Genomic DNA, 6,326 nt, shown 5'->3' with positions numbered 1-6,326 from the left:
TGTGATCAAGGAGATTAAGTGGTTAGCTATTGTTTATAAATAGGGAACTGTTGATAAACAATGTATGCAGGCAAGTGTATGCACAGAGATGCTACATAGTGATTACCAAGCACAAAAGCTTGAAGATCTATTTTGAATAACAGAGTATAGAGCCCAACAGATGGACAAGATTTGTTCTATGTCTATATTGTATTGAGCAAATAAGAATCTCCTTTAGCATTTTAGATGTGAAGATGCAGATAGATTTTTATTACTGTTATTTTGTGAAGTAATAGAAAATCTCTTAACCGAGTGGATTTAACAGTCTTATTTGTAAAATCCTCTAGAAAGGTGACATTCTGAGTAAGTGTTTGAAATCCTTTAACAAGGTCACTTCTAACAAAGTGAAGATCCTAACAGATCTGGGGGAAATCCCTTAACTGGGTCACATCTAGCAATGTGTTTTTAATCAATAATAATGAGTCTTGGATCATAGATAGTGGATGCTCACATCACATGACAGGTGATAAACATAAGTTTGTTATATTAGAAGATTATGATGGAGGCTATGTAAGATATGGTAATGATGCACCATGTCCGGTAAGAGGTAAAGGATCCATAACACTTCTTGACAATGCTAAATGCAATGATGTTTATTGGGTTGAAGGTTTGAAATATAATTTGTTGAGTGTAGCATAGCTAAACAACATAGGATACCGAATAGAGTTTCAAAATGGAATTGTCAAAGTTCATGACAAGCATGGGAAGTTAGCTACTACTGGGACACAAACAAAAGGTAACACATTTCACCTTGACTCAAATTGGAATAATTGCTTGTATGTAAAGATAGATGATACCTGGTTATGGCATAAAAGGTTTTGTCATGTAAATTTTGATAATATAATCAAAATAAGTAAGAAGCACTGAGTAAGAGGTCTACCGAGTCTTGAGAAACCTGAGAATGCTATGTGTCGAGGATGCTAGATGGGTAAGATGACAAGATCAAGCTTTACAAGTAAGTCCTACACTTCTAAGGGAATTTTAGATCTTGTGCATACTGATCTTTGTGGTCCTGTGAAAGTTCAAAGTTATTATGGTGATAAATATTTCATATGATTTGTGGATGATTATTCAAGGATTATGTCAGTTATGTTTTTAAAAGATAAATCAGAAGCGTTTCAAATGTTTAAATCATACAAGGAAAGAGTTGAAAATGAAACAGGAAGACAACTGAAATGTCTTAGATCAGATAGAGGACAAGAGTTCACATTTGATGAGTTAACTTATACTACAATGTTCATGGTATTAAAAGACAAGTCTCTGCACTAAGAAATCCACAACAAAATGGAATAGCTGAGAGAAGAAACAAATCTTTTGTGGATTGTGCTAGAACCTTGATGATAGAAAAGAAGGTACCACAAAAATTTTGGAGAGAAGCAATAAGCACAGTAGTTTACACCCTGAACCGAGTACAACTGAAGAAAGGAACTTTGAAGACACCTTATGAAATCTGGTATGATAAGAAACCTAATGTAAGTTATTTTAAAATCTTTGGAAGTAGATGCTATGTTCACAAAGATGACAGAAATGGTAAGTTTGATTAGAAAAGTGAAGAAGGAACATTTCTAGGTTATTCTTCTAGAAGCAAAGCATTTAAATGTCTGATCAAATCATCTAACAAAATAGTAGAAAGTGCAAATGTGAAAATTGATGAAGGAAATTCCAAGGAACCAGAATATTATGAAGGATTTGTATATGTTCAACCGAGAAGTTCTACCGAGAAGACTGTAGAAGGACATGAAGAGGATATCCAGTTACCAAGTGATGAAGAAGATCATACAGAGCCTACCGATCCTGTATTAGCCAAGTATGTTAGAAGACATCATGCATCAAGTCAGATTATAGGAGATAAGGATGATCTAGTGATGACAAGGAATAAACTGAGATAGAACACATATCTGATATCTGAATTTGAACCGAGAATAGTGAAAGAAGCATTCAATAGTGAAGATTGGATAAATGCTATGACAAAAGAAATTGATCAAATCAAGAAGAATGACACATGGACACTGGTCCCAAGACCAAAAGACAAAAATGTAATCGGTACAAAGTGGATTTTCAGAAACAAGTTGAATAAAAAAGGTGAGGTCATTTGAAATAAAGCAAGACTACTTTGCAAAGGTTATGCTCAAGAAGAAGGAATTGATTATGGTGAGACTTTTGCACCTGTGGCAAGACTTGAAGGAGTAAGAACATTGTTGGCTTATGCTGCTTACAAGAATTTCAAGGTATATCAAATGGATGTCAAATCTGCATTTCTGAATGGTATATTAGAAGAAGAAGTTTTTATTGAACAACCTGAAGGATTTGTTGAAGACAAGAATAAGGATTAGGTATGTAGATTGAACAAAGCATTATATGGTTTGAAACAAGCACCTAGAGCATGGTATGAAAGATTGCACTCTTATTTGATCAAGATTGGTTTTATAAGAACAAGTGAAAACAGTAATATGTACATGAAGAATGATGACAATGGAATACTGATCTCAGCCATATTTGTTGATGACATTGTATTTTGTGGAAATGATTCTTTATGCAAGAATTTTGGAAATGAAATGAGAAAAGAATTTGGGATGTCACTAATCAGTGAGATAAAGTATTTTATAGGTTTATAGATACTGCAAATGAAAGATGAGATCTTCATTACTCAATCCAAGTACTTAAAGGAAATCTTGAAGAAATTTGGAATGGAGGGTTCAAAACCTGTAAGCACTCCTATGACTACCAACTGTAAACTATCAAAGAATGTTGAATCTGCATCTGTTGATGAAACACTTTACTCATCTATGATTGCAAAGTTGCAATATGTTGTTCACAGCAGGCCAGATATAGCACATGCAGTAGGTATAGTTGCAAGATTTTTTGCAGATCCCAAGGAAACACATATGACCACAATAAAAAGAATTTTCAGATACCTGAGAGGCGCTGAGGATTATGGCTTAGTATATCACAAGAGAAGTGATTTTGATTTAAAAGTGTTTACTGATGTTGATTGGCAGGCAACATTGATGACAGGAAATGCACAAGTGGAGGAGCTTTCTTTTTTGGAGAAAGACTAGTGAGTTGGCTTAGCAAGAAACAAGGATGTGTTTCACAGTCAACAGTAGAAGCTGAATACGTTGCTGCAGCATTGAATTGCACTAATACAACATGGATCAAACAACTGTTGGAAGGTATAAATGAGAAAGTTACCAAGCCAATAACTATATTCTGTGACAATACTAGTGCTATTAACATTTCAAAGAATCCTATTATGCACTCTAAGACAAAGCACATCTCTATCAAATATCATTATCTTAGAGAAGAAGTTCAAGACAAGAAAGTGGTGTTAGAGTATGTTAGCACAAAGGAACAAATAGCAAATATCTTCACCAAGCCACTGCCTGAGAATACTTTTGAGTATCTCAGAAGCAAGTTAGGGGTCCTACCCCTATCTTCCATTCACTGAACGAGTTCGGTGAAAGCATCAATTTGATGACTCTATAGAATATCTTTTGGGAGTTGATGGTGATTTACACACTTTAGGAGGTTTTCTAAAGGTGTGCAGGAAACAATACAGGGAACAATATCAGGGAACAGGAATTGAGGACAAAATGCTTTGATTGAGACTGAGTTGAATACATAACAGCAAGGAATTCACTTCTCAGTGAAAGAAATTATGTTTTTAGTTCTTTACTTTTTGGCATTATTGTCAAAGGGGGAGAAGACTACTTTATGGGGAGAAGACTAATGTATCGGGGAGAGCATTTCAGCATTTCACAGCAATCTGAATTCGAATCAAATAGGTCAAATCAATTGGTTTTGCCATCAATGCCAAAGGGGGAGATTGTTGGAATTATAACAGATAAAGGGATATTGTTGGCACTCCAATTACAATAACAGATTGTTGGCATTTCAATAAGCATATTGAGAAAGTTGTTGATGATTATGGATATAATTGATTAAGGATGCTTACTGTCTTAATATTATTATTTTTTCATTGATGTCAAGAAATTGATTTTCTAATTCAGTATGATGTTGCCATATCTTAAAAAGTATGTTTTAAAGAGAATTAAGATGTCGGTAAAAGACACAGAAAGAATATGATGAATAAGGGGATGAATAAGTTATTCAATGGGCAACTATTAGCGAGTTAGATAATAATGAGATCATGATGTTTAGATTGTTTTGATATCCTACATATATTGTTAATTGCAAGGTTAATACTATTTTATGTTACTGAGCAAGGAACCTAGTCGGTAAACCCTAAGGTTATCACTATCAATTAATGAAGGCAGAATGTCTATCAAGTGAAGTTTAGTATTCACCGAGCTGCAACCGAGTAATAACAGAATGCATTAAATGATTACATGCATTATTTAATGAAGGAAGCTGATGAGATGGCTATGATTAAATGATTAATACAATGTAAATAAAGTTTGTTAAATAATCTATGGAAATGAAAAATCGATAGGAAGATCTATAGCTCAGATTGAACCGCAATACCCTAGCACAAGTTCCAAGAAATGTATGCAAGTTCCAAGGCAAGGTAAAACATTTTCAGATTGAAGGATACATTTAACCTAGTCAAAGTTTGAAGATTTGATGGCTATGATTAATCGTGGGAAATGTGATCAAGGAGATTAAGTAGTTAGCTATTGTTTATAAATAGGGAACTGCTGATAAACAATGTATGCAGGAAAGTGTATGCACATAGATGCTACATAGTGATTACTAAGCACAGAAGCTTGAAGATCTGTTTTGAATAATAGAGTATAGAGCCTAGCAGGTGGACAAGATTTTTTCTATGTCTATATTGTATTGAGCAAATAAGAATCTGCTTTAGCATTTTAGATGTGAAGTTGCAGATAGATTTTTATTACTTTTATTTTGTGAAGTAATAGAAACTCTCTTAACCGAGTGGACTTAATAGTCTTATTTGTAAAATCCTCTAGCAAGGTGACATTCTAAGTGAGTGTTTGAAATCCTTTAACAAGGTCACTTCTAACAAAGTGAAGATCCTAACAGATCTGAGGGAAATCCCTTAACCGGGTCACATCTGGCAATGTGTTTGTAATCTTTAACAGGATTTACTTTTAATCAAACATACTCTAGAAGAGTATATTTCTTAGTGGGTCTGAAATCCCATAGTGGTTTTTGCATATTTGGGTTTCCACATTAAATTTGGTGTTATGAGTGTTATGATGTTTATATGCTTTTGAGTTTGCATGTTTAGCAGTTTTGGTTATATTACTAAAGTATATATTACCGAGGTTGAATCTATTGTTTTAAAGGATGATTAAGTTTGTATGATTCACCCCCCCCTCTCATCTTGTTAGCTTGGCATCTGTACTAAACACTTAGTATCTCAACTATCAATACTTACTTCCAAATGGACCTTTAGGCATTTTCCTTGCAAATAGTGCTTCAAGTTCTTCATTTTCTCTCCTGCTTTCTTCAAGTTCTCTTGCATAAAAGGCTTTCCAATCAGATTTGTCAAAAGATGGTGTAGATGATGCTGATGCCTTAAAATCTAATTCTGTCTTTATAGTAGCAACAGGACCAAATTCCTCAATTTCAAAAGCTGAAAGTTTTCCAATCAATGTATCCCTAGTCACTGATGTATTAGGCATTGTTCTCAACTCATTTATAGAAGTAAGTTTCATTTTATATGCTGGTGGCAATCCTCTTAAAACTTTTCAAACAATTTCATCTTCACTTAAGGTTCCTCCACAACATTTAATACCCAAAACAATTTCATTCACTCTTTCCATAAAAGCAGAAATCCTTTCATCTTCTTCTATTTTTAGATTTTAATACCTGACGTGGAAGCTTTCAAGATTTGGAATTTTGACTATGGAATCTCCTTCATTTAATGTTTCCAAATGATCCGAAATAGATTTAGCAGTAGACCTATCAAATAATCCCATGATTTACTGATCTGATAATGCGCTCAAAAGTGCTTCTCTTGCTTTGCAATCGTTTTCCTCATCTTTAGCCAAGTTTGGTGGATTAGGCTGACTTTGAGTAGGAGCCGTGTATCCATTCTTTGTAACATCCCAGATGTCCTTTCCAATATAATTCAGATGTGTCTCCATCCTGATCTTCCATATGCCATAGTTGGTTCCATAAAGTTTAGGACTGTCCTTCCTGAAATAGTTGGAAGACATTGGATCTCCTCAAGCTATTAAACTTCTACAAAAAAGAGAACTAGGCTTTGATACTAGTTGTTAGGTCCCAGAGAAAATTGAGAGGGGGGGGGGGGGATAAATTAGTTGTCAAATAAATTCAAACCAAAAACAACTTAA

This window comes from Cryptomeria japonica, chromosome 8 (genome assembly GCF_030272615.1).
Source record: "Cryptomeria japonica chromosome 8, Sugi_1.0, whole genome shotgun sequence".
Lineage (NCBI taxonomy): Eukaryota > Viridiplantae > Streptophyta > Pinopsida > Cupressales > Cupressaceae > Cryptomeria > Cryptomeria japonica.
This window is presented reverse-complemented; position numbering follows the sequence as displayed.